Source organism: Lynx rufus, unplaced genomic scaffold (genome assembly GCF_022079265.1).
Source record: "Lynx rufus isolate CCGP_SWC_20201006 ecotype Redwood Valley unplaced genomic scaffold, mLynRuf1.p SCAF_5, whole genome shotgun sequence".
Taxonomy (NCBI): domain Eukaryota; kingdom Metazoa; phylum Chordata; class Mammalia; order Carnivora; family Felidae; genus Lynx; species Lynx rufus.
This window is the reverse complement of record NW_025814867.1, coordinates 122,086,910-122,104,446: the sequence shown is the minus strand read 5'-3', so window position 1 is coordinate 122,104,446 and position 17,537 is coordinate 122,086,910.

The window sequence follows — 17,537 nt, the reverse complement described above, 5'->3', positions numbered from 1 at the left end:
ACATAGAAGGATCTGTCAATACTATTTGCTTTTAATTGTTCGTTATATTAAATATAATGGGTACAGGTGCACTGAGTGGTGTATGAAATACTACTACTTAGTGAAAAATTCAAGTAAAATATACATGGATTGTCAACCAAAAATAACTAAGGTAAGGGGTACCTGGGTGGCTCAGGTGGTTAAGCGTCCGACTTCAGCTCAGGTCATGATCTCATGGTTCATGAGTTCGAGCCCCACATCTGGCTCTGTGCTGACAGCTCAGAGCCTGGAGCCTGCTTCAGATCCTGTGTCTCCCTCTCTCTCTGTCCTCCCCCACTCATGCTCTGTTTCTCTCTCTCTCTCAAAAATAAATAGACATTTTTAAAAATAACTAAGGTAAAATAATACAGTAAGTGATTTCAGGATGCTGAAAAATCAAACAGGTCTGCTAATGATTTAAATGTTTTACTTAATACACTGCAAAATATTCCATAGACACACTTCATAAAATACAGTGTCATGAGGCATGGACAAGGTTACAGAGCAAAGTAGAAAAAAATGGTAACGAATGAGCTAGAACTTAAAAAGCCCAATGTGGTATCAAAGAGAACAAAGTTAATAGTTTTATAGAGTATCAAATATAATTTATTATTCAGAAACTGTATAATTATGAGAGAGAAAACAAATCACTCAATTGTAATTTACCATATCCTGATTTTGCAGTGCTCAGAAAAAGTTTACACTTATGCTTTTTTATTTGCAAATAGCATGCTCTGTCAACTCAGTAAATATTTGTGTGTTGCCAAAACAGATAATAGATTTGCAATTTATTTAAGAATGTAATTTAAAAATTAAAAATATATACACATAGAAACTACATCTTGAAAAAATATTACCCTGCTCAGAAGTACGATTTTAAACCAAGCAAAGATAGTAATGCATGAAATAACAATTTTAAAAATATATAATGTACTAAAAATTCTGAAGCTTATTTACAAATTTTGTGGACAAACCCAGGAAAATTAAATTTTATCATTTAGAAAATTGTGTATTTGATTATTTATGATACTTTTTAGCTAATCTAATCCCAATTTGAACACCTCTGTAGTATCCTATTTGTTGATTCAAGATAAACCTGTTACCTATGGCTGATCACTTTATCCAGTTACAATAGACGGAAGACTCTCCAATCATTTAGGCATTGTTATAAAATAACTGTTTCCGTTCCAAATGCAAAATAATGTGTCAGGTGAGGACTGTATGTATCAGGATGTATCAGCAGAAATTATAATTATTTTATTTATCTTTCAGTTCCATACAGTAAGAATGCAATGCTTAAAATGATTGGGGATTTTAAATGTTAGAAAACTAGAATTCTAAAATCATAACGTTCATGACTATTGAAATCTTCAAGTCAGTAAAAAGAAAATTGATATGCAAGCTAACTCTATACTAGCTATAATTTAGCATTATAAGTAATTGACAGGAATAGCACCAAACTCCAGCTTATCAGATATTATGAAAATATAATGCTCATTTTTCTCAATGTGCTGGAAGAGTGTAGGTGAGGAGACCTTAAACTACAGTATTCTGCTTACAGATGTATTGAAGTGATCTATAGTATTGACCAACATGGTATCAATAATGATACATATTAAACAAGTCGTGGGGTACCTGGGTGGCTCAGTGAATTGAGCCTCTGACTTTGGCTCAGGTCTATGATCTCACGGTCTTTGAGTTTGAGCCCCCCAGCGGGCTCTGTGCTGACAGCTCAGAGCCTGGAGCCTGCTTCGGATTCTGTGTCTCCCTCTTTCTCTGCCCCTCCCCCATTCATGCTCTGTCTCTCTCTGTCTCAAAAATAAATAAACATTAAGAAATAAAATAAAATAAACAAGTCACTGCTGTATAAAAGTCAGGAATTTTAGCAAACTACCACCATCAACAAAACCAAGATTACTGGAACCTCATTAGTAATGGAAGGTTTGGAAAAACTGGTTACACATTCCAAAAGAAAGTGAATAGCTAGAAATGAGTAGGGCTGCTCCTCCACCATTTCCTATTTTCTGTCACAGATATGTTTGTCATTTGCCATTTCTTACTGTCCTTTAAAATGATATGACTTAAAAGGAAAGTTAAATATTTCTAGTAGTTATGTCTCTAATAATAATTGGGAAATGAAAGATGAACTGTGAGGCTGTGTATTTAAATATTTTGTGGAAATAGAAATCTCCCAACTTATGTAATATTCAAATCACTTGCCTTCATTAATTTGTGTTACCTACATTGCCCCTATAGGTGTGTGAGTTTAAATTCTGAGCTTATATAATTGCTACTAGGAAACTAGATATTTTATTGTCATAGAAGATATAGATATGCTGATGAAACAATAATAGTAATAGACTCATCGCACAGAAAATATTCATTGCCATGTACAGGTAAAATTTTAAAAAATACCAATGCCTTTGGTAGTAAGAAATATATAAACTGTAATTCATTAAAAACAAATCTCACACTTTAATTAAAATTACTATTAGATATCAAAGCAATTACATAAGTATTTTAACCTGATTCATAAATGTATCATTTCCTTGAAACCTATAAGAAATTTATAAAATGCCAAACCTTGAAAACCACAGCAAGAATATTTTATAAGAAATCTTACCTTCAAGGGAATAAAATGCATGGTTTAAAAATAGTTTTATAAATAATTGAGAGTGGAATATTGATTTGTGACAAAAAAAACCTTGTTGATCTCAAATAATCAAATTGGATTTAGTATTGTTAATTGCATGCATTTACTATATCTAGATGATAGATTGATAAATAAGTGATAGGTCTCCCAATTGCTTGATACTTCCCAGGATCTAACCTTGATTTTTGACTATTTTGGCAGAATTAGCAATGATGAACTCTGGCAAATCTCAGGGAAAACAATAGAATAATTTATTACAAAAAAATGAATTTAAAGTATTATTAAACGTTAATTTTTTCCCTTTCATTGGAGAATTTCTCTTTCCTTTCCATTTCATTCCCTTTCACATGTGTACTTTATCAACTGACCTGACTTAAAGATTATTATATTACTTCTTCCGATAAAATCATGATAATATATTACAAAATGCCTGGGTATAATTCAACATGTTGCAGAAAAAAAAACTCCTGTTATTATGTACTCCTTTCTATTGTTTTATAAAAAAATAAATCTTATTCAGCACATTGACATGATTAGATTTTCCTAAATTCACCCAATATCAATTTACACATGTATATAACATATATATAATAACATAGTACATACCTATAATTTCAGTACTAGCTTAAGAAAGTAAGCAAGAATAGTAAATATATATATTAAAAACCTACCTATGTCTTATTTATGTTAAAGCCACATGGATATTAAAAAAATAAGAGGCAATTTTATTTACATTATATTATATTCAGCAGAAATCTATACCAGGATTTTTACTCTCAATTTTGGTCACTTATAGGTGCAATCTTTATCAATGTAGTTCAAAAATTAATATTTCAAAAGAAAGAGGTTTGTTTTTGTTTTGTTTTGTTTTGTTTTTTACTTTCTCCATATTATTCTTACAACCACCAATGAAGTCCTGAAAGCATTACTTTGGACACTTTTTATTAGACAACACTGGGATAACACTTTATTTTCTCCACATAATCTACTGAAAGTTCTGGTTACATAAAAAAATAAGAATTCCTACCATTATATTTTAGTAAATAAGGATGGGATCACAAATGTATTCAAATCAAGGGTGAAGTGAAATTGTTAAGCATATAAGGAGGACGGAAGTTACCAAAAGTTACAAAATTTCTAAAATGGATACAAATTGAAAAGGGAATATAAAATAGATGAGGTGTAAATTTTACCTGCATCCATGTCACACATTTATAATTTTGTTAAACAAGATATATGAGACCAATTGCTCTGTGGAATGTTAATAATGGGTCCAACTTAACTGGAAAAGTAACTAATGGATGGATGAACATAAACTAGTGCTCAAAACAGAGACACAAACAAAAATGCACAGAATATATATCCACATGAAAATAGGCGAAACTAGAATTTATGTGTTTCTGGGGCACCTGGGTGGCTCAGTCGGTTAAGCGTCCGACTTTGGCTCAGGTCAAGATCTCGCGGTTTGGTTCGTGAGTTTGAGCCCCTCCTCGGGCTCTGTGCTGATAGCTCAGAGCCTGGAGCCTGTTTCAGATTCTGTGTCTCCCTCTCTCTGACCTTCCCCCATTCATGCTCTGTCTCTCTCTGCGTCAAAAATAAATAAACGTTAAAAAAAATTAAAAAAAAAAGAATTTATGTGTTTCAAAGGCCACATAACAGGCCAATAAAATCACATATGTGTCTACTTTTGCATATATAATTCATACATTCATTTACATAAGATAAAAACTTATATTCATTTACATACATATACAAAAATTATATGCACCCAAAATTCTGTGTGAGAGTTGTTTATAGAACATAAACCACAATAACAATTTGAAAAGTAAATTTTTATTTTAGAATAGTAATTTATGCCAAGGAATTAATTGATTTATAGAAAGTCCACAGTAGAAAATGACATATGACATTGAATGTTTTGAATGTTATGAATGTTTTCTCAACCTTTAAATTGTAAACAAAAAATCCAAAATGTTTAAAAATTGGTCTGGTTGGACATTTTCCGTTTCTCTAAAATTAAATGATGTGAACAAGAGTCCTCAGAAGACTACATGATTTTCAAAGTTACTTTCATCCTCTTTAGTTATTTGAAGATCCTACCTTAATTCAAGGAAGATATTTAATGATACAGGACTTTTTATCCTAATTAAATTATTAGATGAGTGATATATGTCATATCACATAGTGATTGCTATATACAGTGTATGGACAAAAATTATTCCACTCAAGTTAGGCAATAAATAATATTTTAACATCAATTTTTTTGACTGCCAAATAAAAATTTTATATATAGAAATTATCTTAAGCAGTTATTTAATAAACATAAAGCAACTGAATACATTACTGAAAGGAAAAGCAAAAGTATTCTTTCCTTCAACAGCCATTTGATATGCAGTTTGTTGTTGTGGTCTAATCAGATAGATCTAACAATGAGAAATTGTCTTATCTTTTCAATTTGTGGGTCTTTGTACTTTAATCTTTCAGAGTTGAATGATCTCATAGTGCTGATATAATCTTATAAGAAATAGGAGGATATTTAAGACACATTAATCTGATTCAATATGTGTAATTTGACTTTTCAAGATATGTCAAAAGAAAAGGTTGTTTTCTATATAGTAGCTCAAATGTTTCCACTATTACCACATGAATGCCAATGCACAGAATATGAGATATGACGGATCCTTCAATTTTGTATTTCTAAAGTAAAGACATCTTTGGCTTGAGAAAAAAATAATAATCATTACTCCAGGGCAATTTTAAAATGCTACCTTTTTGTGGCATATATTTGATGTATGATAAATATTCTCCTTACCTTGTAGATGATAATTTTTAGGAAAAACATGAAAAAGCTTTCTCTAACCTCAGTATTAAAATTTACTCATCAATTGAAATTCACTTATTTGAAAACTACAATGCTATTCATTTATTTCCTAGATCCTGCAAGGCTTGTATTTGGTATATTATAGTTTTGTTTTGCATTTTTTTTCTGTTAAGCAATTATTACCCTAACAACTGCAAACAACTAGTCAACAAACTTCTTCAGTTACTCGAATCATATTTTTACCAAATACTACTTAAGTCAATTTTTATTGAACTTGATCTGTAAAAATATGTATTTCATTTTAATTTACATAATTACCTACCAACTTATTTCTTTTATACTTTGAAATTAAGGTAGAGAGTGGTTTAATCTAACTAATATAAAAAATGAGTGAAAATTTAATTCTCAGACAATTAAAAGGAAAGAGATGTAGAAATGATTTTCTCTTGCTTATAATCAGATAGTTATTTTTCTTAATGGTGATGTTTAAAAAATTGCAAAGCATATTTTTCAGTGAGTTTGGGTTAGGTTATGCATGTTATGTAAACCAACAACTTGTAAATCTTAGTTGCAGCAACAAGGGTTAATTCTCACTCATGTTACATGTGTGCTGTGTGTATTTTATCACCTAGGTTCTTTTCCATGTCTCCTCCATCTGAGATCCAGGCTAACAGAGAAGCCAGTATCTGGTATTACAGGTTTCCATGGTGGATAGGAAAAAAAAAAAAAAAAAGAAAGAAAGAAAGAAAAGAAAAGAAAAAGAAAAAGAAGAAGAAGAAGAGAAAGAGAGAAATTTGCAAATCACTCACTGGCTCATAAAATTTCAGCCTTTCCACTAACATTTCATTCAACTGGTGGTTTTAAACATATGTTCCTTGGACCACCAATAGCAGTATCATTTAAGAACTTCTCAGAAATAGTTTCTGGCCCTACAAACCCCCCCGCCCCAGAATTAATTCTGGGTTTAAATACTCTGGGTAGTTAAATACTTCTGTAGTTAAATACCTAGTATATTTCTAACAAGTTCCTAGGTGATGAGGATCACAGATTCGTTTAGTTGTCTGTATACTGAGCTGGGGTCTAGCAATCTATGTTTTAACAAGCCCTTCAGTAGATTCAGACGCACAGTAAAATTTTGAGAACAATGGATTAGACAAACCTTGTCTAAATCTAACTTCAAAAGGGTAGGGATGTACTATCCTACTAGTGCTGTGGAGAGAATAAAAAATATTTCATGGCCAAAGACAATGAATACACATAAGTCAAAACATGAGAAAAATATGATTGTTGTTGGGCTCTAGGTCATTTCTAATATAATCTTTATAAGAAAACCTTTTGATTGCACACCCATTTAAAAGGAAACATTGGGCTGCAAAGATTTGATAGAAACTTAATATTCAGAGATTGCAATATAGTAGGAGAGACAGATTGAATAGCAACAAGAAACTGCCTATGTGGCATTGTCAATCAACTTGTATGGGCTGGTTGGCTGGAGCTCTGTATTGAGGACTTTGGATTATCATCACAAACAGTATAAAGAATGCTAAGATCAATCCAATTAGAAATGTTCATGTTGGGACTGCATGGGTGGTTCAGTTGGTTGATTGTCCAACTTGATTTTAGCTCAGGTCATGATCTCTAGGGTTCGTAGGATTGAGCCCTGTGTCAGGATCGGTGCTGACAGTGCAGAGTCTGCTTGGGATTTTCTCTCTCCCTCTCCCTCTCTCTCTCTGCACCCTCCCTCAAAATAAATAAATAAACATTTTTTTTAAAATAAAAAGAAAGAAGAAATATTCACTTGGGTAGGGACGGGAGGAGAGGGGCACAAATGTCATGCCTTTGCTAGCCTTATTAAACCAAAAAATGAAGAATGTTATGAGAAGAAATCAGATTTTTAAAAGTGAAAAGTGAGGATAATTAAAATAGGCAGCATTCCTAAGTTATGTGGCTCTTGTAGAAAAAAAAAGTTTCAGAAATTATGAGAGAGGACACAACAACGTTTTCTACTATGCCAACATAAGTTCCTATATGGTGCTATCCTCTTTTCTGTTGTATTATTCCAGGTGGCTTTCTTTTCTTTCTGTCTTGTTAGAACACAAGAATAAAGTCCTTTTTGTCTCAATGCATTTAAATTCTTATCTTTCTGAAGCATACTATAATGTGTATCCCTAGTTGTTTTATTGTTTTATGCAATGAAAAGGTAACCATTATCTATTTTTTTTTTGGCATCTATCCTTCTAAGTAAAACCTTATGAAGTATTCCTTTACCACACTACTGTTGTTTTCTTGTAATCAATATCGGAAAGCAAATCTACGTAATTCTAACATTTCACTTGATAGTTTTACACTTTGGCCTACTTAATATTACTTAATGTCTCTATTATATACTTGAATTAGCATCACAGATTTATTTAGTCATCTGTATAATTATAAAAACAGCTATACTCATATGGTTTCAAATAATTAAGAGGAATCAAATTTTTAAATTTTTATTTATTTTTGAGAGAGAGAAATACAGAGTATGTGCGGGGGAGGGGCAGAGAGAGAAGGAGACAGAATCTGAAGCAGGCTCTATCTAGGCTCAGAGTTGTCAGCACAGAGCCCAATGTGGGGCTCGAACCCGTGAGATCATGACCTGAGCTGAAGTTGGATGCTTAACTAATTGAGCCACATAGGTGCCCTGAAGAGGAACTAAATTTATATTTTTCCCCACAACAGAATGAATTTGCAAATCTGTACCAGAACAGGGATGCTGGATAGCTCTATCTTTGTAGCTATCTTAGTAACCAGAATTTTCAGCAATATTATGTTATGTTATAACCTAAATTATATTAGAATTATAATTTTACAATTTAATTTGAATTCTTTATAGAATTTTAAAGGAAACATTTAAATAAATCTCTAACAAATATCCACTAATAGCCTAGGGTAGAAAAAGTCAAAATAAAAATTAAAATGAAGATGAAGAGAAGGTGAATCTCTTTAAGAATTTTAAGAGAAGCTGTAATTCATTCTGGAGCTATAACATTAGTTCATATTTTGTACCAAAGCCTTCTAAATACTTTGAATTTCTAGACATGACATTCTGAATAAGTTTAAGGGAAAATCCTTGAAGCTGAATGACAAAACTCTTTATTCCATTTGGAAAATAGATCTAGAATTTGAATTCTTGTCTCTTATCATATATGATTTGCTTTTATATGATTGATTTCATTTTAGAAAATATTTAAATGAGCTCATTAAGTTCTTTTAAATACTTCTATTTCCAAAGAAGTGTGTGTGATAGAGAGAGAGAGAGACAGAGAAGAAAAAAAAAAAAGAGAGAGAGAGAGAAAGAGAAAGAGAAGAAGCAAGATTTATTTTCCCTTAGTATGAGTATTCACATTTCAGTGACTTATGCTTAAATTCAGATCTACACAGCATCCAACTTCTACAAAATCTGGGAATAATCTAATCAAACTACTAGCCCTGTTTTGTTTGAATTTCTATCCTAGTCCCTCCAATCCACAAAGCACTGGTTTCTTCTGTTTGTTAGTAGCTGCCTAATATTTATGTATTGACTACCATAAATATATAAGTGGTAGGCATTCAATTTCAGTGTAACATTTCAGTAAAATGTTTGCAAGTTTGCTCTTTGCAAAAAGGCCTTTATGCAATGTTTTAACTATTTTTTTCCCAATAATAGTGTTCTACTTGAAATGAATGGGTTAATGTTTATATATTTGGCTAAATATCATCACCCATATCAGAAGAAGATAATCAGAGAAGATGTCCAGAGAAGTCTAATCAGGAAGATGATTTACATGTCTTTACCCAGAAGCATGTCTGCCTCGGTGTGCATTGTTCTGATTTATCCAACTGCTGTTTTGCTGGGGAAGAACTCTTCCAAAAGAAAATCATCATTATTAATAGCTTTTACTTTCAGGAATCTTAGTATTATTTTTCCTTTTAAATTCTTATCTCGTCAAAATTAGACTTGTTAAATATTGGTGATGTTTGCTTATTAGATAATAATGATATTGATGGAGATGTCCAATTAAATGTTCTCTTCAAGCAAGTACTTTCTTCAGCTTTTGGTCTCGAGCTGGTTTTTACTCCAGTTCCTCTACCTACTATTTGAATTAAGAAGTTCTGGGGCGGGGCGCCTGGGTGGCGCAGTCAGTTAAGAGTCCGACTTCAGCCAGGTCACGATCTCGCGGTCCGGGAATTCGAGCCCCGCGTCAGGCCCTGGGCTGATGGCTCAGAGCCTGGAGCCTGTTTCCGATTCTGTGTCTCCCTCTCTCTCTGCCCCTCCCCCGTTCATGCTCTGTCTCTCTCTGTCCCAAAAATAAATAAACGTTGAAAAAAAAATTTAAAAAAAAAAAAGAAGTTTTAACATACTTTCTGGGGCTCAAAATTTTCTTCTGTGAGTGGGGCTAATAGCACACATTGCTCAAGGATTTGTGAAGGTTGCTTGAATTAACAAATCAGTTTCTAAATGCTTTTATCTTGCCTAATGATTCTTGGTTTTACAGAGTTGTAGCTGTTTTGGGGTTCATTTTGTTTACCTTTTATTTTCCTTGGGTTTACTATTTTGTTCTGTTTGGCTATCTAACTTTCTTGTTTCAATGCTTAGCTCATTTAAGTTAAATCTATGTCTTTTTTTACATTTTATTTAGGTAATATTTATATCGATCTCTAAACACCACTACTACTTTAGATGCATGCTGCACATTTTGGCATTTGTGTCTTTTTTCTTTATTATTCAGCTCCACACATTTTACTATTCCCCTTATTATGTTTTAGATCATAAATTATTTAACCTTGTGATTGGGAGTCTCCAAAATAAAATCTGGCTTTCTTTTTTGTTATTATTTTAATACTTTATTGAACTGCATTCAGAGAAATATTTTTATGATGTAGTCTGCTATAATTCCTGGTAAATTATTTGTCTTTAGACTACTGGTGATTTAAAAAATAATTTTCCACGTGTACTTAAAATTAATACATTTTTTTTTAGTGTTTGGATGTAAGGATGACCATATGTACATTTGACCAAATTTACTGAATGTTTGGTCAAATATTCTATATCCAACAGTAGCAGGCATCAAAACTAATGCTAAAGGTATAGGAATGAAAACAAGGTGGGGTGGCATTGGTACAAGGATATATGATCATACTAATGGAGATAGACTATAGAAATTGACCCAAGAGAGCCTGAATTATGAAAATATAACAATACCATTTGGAAGGGTTGTGAATAGTATTTTCAATAAATGGAACTACCAATTGGACAGTCATATAAGAATATATATATATATATATATATATATATATAATGTAAACACATTAATACATACACATATATTGACCTCTAAATCAAAACATACAAAAAATTAAATTCCGCATGGACTGCGGATCTAATTGTGAAAAGGAAGAATAATACGACTTTTAGAAGACACAGAAAAATACATCATAGTGATCCTGGAGCAGTCGGTTTTCTCAAATATGAAACAAAAGGGTTAAACTTAAAGGACACATAAAGATAAGGTGAACTGTATTAAAATTAACTTCTATTCATTAAAGGACACTTTTAAGTACATAATTCAGAGAAAAATATCTTGTGTGAGAAATTTCTGAAGAACCATATAAGTTAAAAAGTCAAAAAATATAGTAGAAAACTCAGAAAAGATTTGAACAGACACTTCACAAAATGGGACATCTAGATGGACAATGCCTTATATATATAAAGGTGTTCTACTTCCCTAGTGATCACAGGAATAAAGATAAAACCACAACTTAAAATCAGTAGAACTTGATGACTGAATTAAACCATAGCAGAAACACAACTCAGAACTCTCTGGTTTTATCTCCTAAAGTTCAGCATCTGCCTACCCTATTACATGGCAATATATAACATTAGTAGGTATAGAACCAACAAAATGTGCACATCTGTTCCCCTACAGACACACAACAAAATTGTCACTATACATGATACTTGTGAGAGAACAACTCTGGAAACTACACAAAAACATATACTTCATGATTCTATTTATGTATAGAAAAAAAAAAAACAAGTGAATCTCATCTATACTCATAAAAATTTAGATAGTGGTCACTACTGGAGGGAAGGGTAGAAGAAGAAAAAGAAGCCTCCTTTGATGTGTTCATAAGATTCAGCCCCTTGATCCAGCCCCTTGTTTGAAATAGTGTGACTTGTATGAAAAGGTATTGAGCTGCTCACCTGTGAGAATTAAAGCTTTCTGGTGTATTTTATATTTTAATAAACTATATCCTAAACAAATTCTATCTTGCTTGATGTGTCAGTTGATGAGAGGAGAGTAATGCTCCTACTCTGTTCATAAACTTGTCAATTTCTCCCTTTGATCACAGGATATGAATTTACATACCTTTACGGTTATTATATACAATGTAATTATCATTTTATCTTTGTGTTTTTTTTTTCAACGTTTATTTATTTTTGGGACAGAGAGAGACAGAGCATGAACGGGGGAGGGGCAGAGAGAGAGGGAGACACAGAATCAGAAACAGGCTCCAGGCTCTGAGCAGTCAGCACAGAGCCTGACGCGGGGCTCGAACTCACGGACCGCGAGATCATGACCTGGCTGAAGTCGGACGCTTAACCGACTGCGCCACCCAGGCGCCCCAATCATTTTATCTTTGTAATAAAAGGACTAGATTTACTGCACCATTGTTTGCTTACTTTTTCCTGAGATATATTCTTTTTCTATTATTTTATGCTATTCTTTTAAAATATTTTTAATTGAGCCATTTCCTATAGAAAGTAAAATCTAGTTGATATTGGTTTGATTGCTTCTTTTTTATTTCCACTAGAAAATTTTTTCTGTTTTTTAGGTGATTTTAATATATACATCTATTGCCATTGCTGACTTCTTTAATTTTATTTCTCCTATCTTAAACACTCCCAATATATAAAACTTTTTCTTTTCCTGTGTTTTGTTGCCTTCATTGACTGTGATAAAGATAATATTTCTGCATTCTTAATTACCTTTTTATTATTTAGAAGTTCTATATATAAAGGAATATAGAACTTCTTTAGTATTATATAAGTTCGATGAAAGTCTGAAGAGACAAAACGGTATAATTTGAACAGAAAATGTTTAATGTAAACAATCATAACAGGGGACTCAAATTACAAAGATTGGCTAGAAGAAAGTAAATAGAACTCTAGAGACTATAGAAATACCGTATATATCATGTTGTGTCATATACAATACACTCTAATATATAATAACCACTAAGCTTAAGGCTGAAATGCATTCAAGGAAGAGACTCCACTCCACTTCTACTGAGGCGTGACCCTCAGTGAAAGGCAGAGAAGTTGGTGTGGTACCACAATGATGAAATTTACTATAAATCATCCTTTTGTAACTTGTCAGAAATATGACCTCAAAGCAGAGAAAGATATTTATGTGCAGTGTTTCACTGAATATACCATGTGGTATGGATTGAATTGTGTTCTCCAAAAAGATATATTAACCTGTTGATGTGAACTTATTTGGTAAAAGGGTCCTTGCAGACATAATTAGATCAAGTGACAGGAGGACAAACTGGAGAAGGGTGGGCCCTTAATTCAATATGACTACTATCCTTAAGAGGAGAGAGACACAGGGAGAAGGATGTCATGTAAAGATACAGAAACACTCAGGAAGAAGATGGCTGTGTGATGATGGGGGCAGAGATTGAAGTGCTGTACTAAAAGTCAAAGAACATTATGGATTGCTAGCTAACATGAGCAGCTAGAAAAAGCAAAGAAGAAATTGCCTATACAGGTTACAGAGGGAATATGGCCATACTGACATTTTCTTTCAGACGCCTAGCCTCTGGAACTGCAAAATTTCTCTTGTTTTATACCATATCAGTTTGTATTACTTTTTTTTAATAGAAGCCCTGGGATACTAATAAACCACCCAAATTAGAGTGACAGGGTGAAGATGTTGGCCACTGAACACCGCTGACCGGGCAGTAGACAGTAGAAGCCATTCATGCAGGAGCAGAAATCACTTTGCACTGAAAGTTCCTACTGAAGAAAGGCTTGCAACCAAAAACCAAAACTTTTCTCTTAAACAGTCAAGTGTTCTTTAAACACTTTGTTAAAAAACAATCAAGGTTTCTAGAGTGTTTTAACATGAAATCTCCCTCATTTAATGGTCCATGTTTCTTTCTCATAGTTTAATTCCTTTGCTTTTATAATGTCCTATTCAAAATAGTCATCTAGTCATCTCCTTTTTTTTTTAATTGTCAAGGCTTATTTGATTTACTTATATGTTTACAAGTAAATCTTTTCTCACCACTGATCATTTTTTATGATGGCTTACTTTAAAAATTAAAAATAGCAAAAAAGTATAATACAAACCAAACAATTTTCCTGATACTTGATACATAACCAAACAATATCCTTCATGAACACAGATACAAAATTCTTAACAAAATATTCACAGAGATCCAGCCAACTACATCTTAAAATAATATTAATATATATAACCAAGTGGAATGCAAGATAAGGATAATAAAAATTCAGTTAATATGAGTCATTCTGAGAACATAAAGGTAAAGCACATGATCATTCAACAGAACATTTGCCAAAATATAACAACATCCATTCATGATAAAAATTCTGAGAAACCTTATAACAGAAGGGAATTTCCACAGTCTCATAAGCGGCACCAACAAAAAGGTTGAAGCTGACATGTTTAATCGTGAAAGACTGAAAATTCTCCCCCTAAGATTGAGAACAAGGCTAGGGTTTCTGTTCTCATCACTTCTATTCAACATTGTACTAAATTACCTATCTGGTATAGGCAAGAAATAAATACAAATATAAAGATTGGAAATAAAGAAATAAAATTTTCATTATTTTCAAATGACACAATCTTGAGTGTGGAAAGTCCTAAAGAACCTACAAAAATGTATTAGAGCTAGTATGTGAATTAATCAAGGTCATAAGATACATAAAAATATATAAAAACTAAATGGATTTTAATATATCACTAATAATCAAAAATGAAATGAAAAGTAATAGAGTCAACAATTGCATGACAAAAATATATATAGTGATAAATTTAACAAATGACGTGCAATGTCAGTAAAGTGTATAAAACTTTACTGAAAGGAAAAAAAAAGGACCTAGTAAATGGATACATATATTTATGAATTGGAAGTGTTTTTATTGTTAAGATGGATATTATCTATAGAGTGACAAAGGAACTTTTTGGAATGATGTAAAAGTTCTAAAACTGGTCTGTGGTGGTGATTGCACAATTATATAAGTTTAATAAACTTATAACTACGTTAAATTAAGGAAGTTTATGATATATAAATTATATTTCAAAAATTTACTTTTAAAATAGAATTTTGTTTGCTTTTTTAATTGTTTTACTACAAAATTTTTCATGCTTAAATAATATATTAAATTTTTTGTTTCAAATTTTATAAACATAGATTCAGGCTAAAATATGTCCATCTGATTCATGTTTTTCACTGAAATTTATATATATGTATATATACATACAATATATACATGTGTACACGTATAGTATATAAATATATGTATATACACACACAATATATAAATATATGTATATATACATACAATATATAAATATATGTATACATATATACGTATATAAGTACATATACACATATTTTTGAGAGAGAGAGAGAGAGAGAGAGAGAAAGCATGAGCAAGAGAGAGGGACAGGCTCCACACTTAGGGTAAGCCCAATGCAGGGCTTGATCCCATAACCCTAGGAGCATGACGAGTCAAAATCGAGAGTCAGATGCTTAAGTGACTGAGCCACCCAAGTACCCCTGAAATTTATATATATATATATTTTTAAATTTTTTTTCAACGTTTTTATTTATTTTTGGGACAGAGAGAGACAGAGCATGAACGGGGGAGGGGCAGAGAGAGAGGGAGACACAGAATCGGAAACAGGCTCCAGGCTCTGAGCCATCAGCCCAGAGCCTGACGCGGGGCTCGAACCCACGGACCGCGAGATCGTGACCTGGCTGAAGTCGGACGCCCAACCGACTGCACCACCCAGGCGCCCCTGAAATTTATATTTTTAAAAAATATATCTACTACTTATCCATGTTTATTGTTTTATAATATTTTTTGCAAAAATATGCCAAATTCATGAATTCAAATGCTCATAGATACTTGAGCTATTATAATTTTTTACTCAAATAATGCTGCTATGAACAATATTTATGGTTGCTAGGTGCATTTCTGCTAAAGACTTACTTGAGTATATACATGGGGTAGTAGGATTTTGGGTTTTAGGATATATTTGTTGTCAATGTTACTAGAAAATATAAGAGCAGTGCTAAAAATTTACATCACCAGAAGTGTATAAATGCATTGCTCTCTCAGTTCTTTAACCATTGCTGGTATTATCACACTTTTAGATTTTGTGAACTTGTATGTGTTCATAAAGAGGTATAAAATTACAGTTTTAATTTATGTTTTCTAGCTGACTAATGAAATTAAACATATTTAATTTTCATTAATGTTCCTATCTATGAAGTGCCTCTTCAAACCATTTGCTTTTTTGTATCTTCACTAGATGTCTCAATAATCTTTAATGTCCCCTCTGTCCTAGAACATATATATCCTCAAATCAAGTGGCTCTATTTTATGGTGCTGCCCGCCCATACTTGCATGAGTAACACAATATCTTAGTAACTATAGTTTCATAATCATTACCTATTTTTGCTTAGGTACATTCCCTCACATCTTTTTCAGGAACCCTTTGGTATTCTTTGCTTTTGCTTTTCTGCATTTTTAAAAAAATTTTTTTTAATGTTTTATTTATTTTTGAGATAGAGAGAGAAAGAGAGAGACCGAATATGAGCTGGAGAGGAGCAGACAGAAAGGGAGACACAGTATCCACGAAGCAGGCTCCAGGCTCTGAGCTGTCAGCACAGAGCCGGACGTGGGGCTCGAATCCATGAACCAAGAGATCATGACCTGAGCTGGAATTGGACGCTTACCGACTGAGCCACCCAGGTGCCCCTGCTTTTCTGCATCTTTTAAATGCAATATGTCAATGCAGTATGTTTCTCTTAAACAAACAAGTGAAAAACTGAATGGGTTTTCGATTGGATATGGATTAAATGTATAAAATCATATTGAAAAGTCTATCAAAATAGAATACAATTTTTATTTCTTTTTCTTTAAAGTTTTTCAGTTTCCCTTAATATTTTATAATATCCCACTTGCACCTTTTATTACTTTTTATATATATTTCTAGTTTTTTATGTTTATCTTGTGTAATCTTTAAAAATGGTGTTTTTTATGTTGCATCTCATTTAATTAAATCAATCCCATTTTTGTATATTTATTTTCTAATCAGTAACCTTTCTAACTTTCATATTATTTTAGTTGCTTCAAACCTGAAACAATATTTTAAAAACTTAATCAGAATTTTAGAGTATCTCAACTTCTTGGCAAGCTAACTTTTCTCTCTGATGTGTTTTGTGTCCTTCATGTTAAGTAATCTTGTTTGTGACTTCTTATTCTGACCTTTTCAGTCAAATTTTTTGTTTTGTTTTGTCTTATTATTATTATTTTTAACCTATTTTATTTTTCTTACAGGCATCATATAACTTAAAATTGTGAAACCTCACTACTATGACACTATTTTGAATTTGATCTTTTTTGGGGGGGGGGCATTGTTCACAGGATGAGGAACAATTTTTATATTAATTTGTGACTTGGGGATTCTTACGCCATATAGTTAAAATAGACTTAAAATATATAAAGCTTGTGATTTTTTTCTTTAACATTCTGTATGTTAAAGCATATACACCTTACCAAAAATTATTAAAATTATATTTATGACATTTTGTATAGTCTTGAAATATTCTTCTCTTAAAATATCACCTATTGTGATAACCAATTTTTGAAACCATTATAGTTTTTTTCATTTTAGGAATAACTTAAATGATATGAAGTCAACACTTGGTATAACAATTAGTTCCCTAGGGCTGCTGTCACAAAGTATCACACACTGGGTAGCT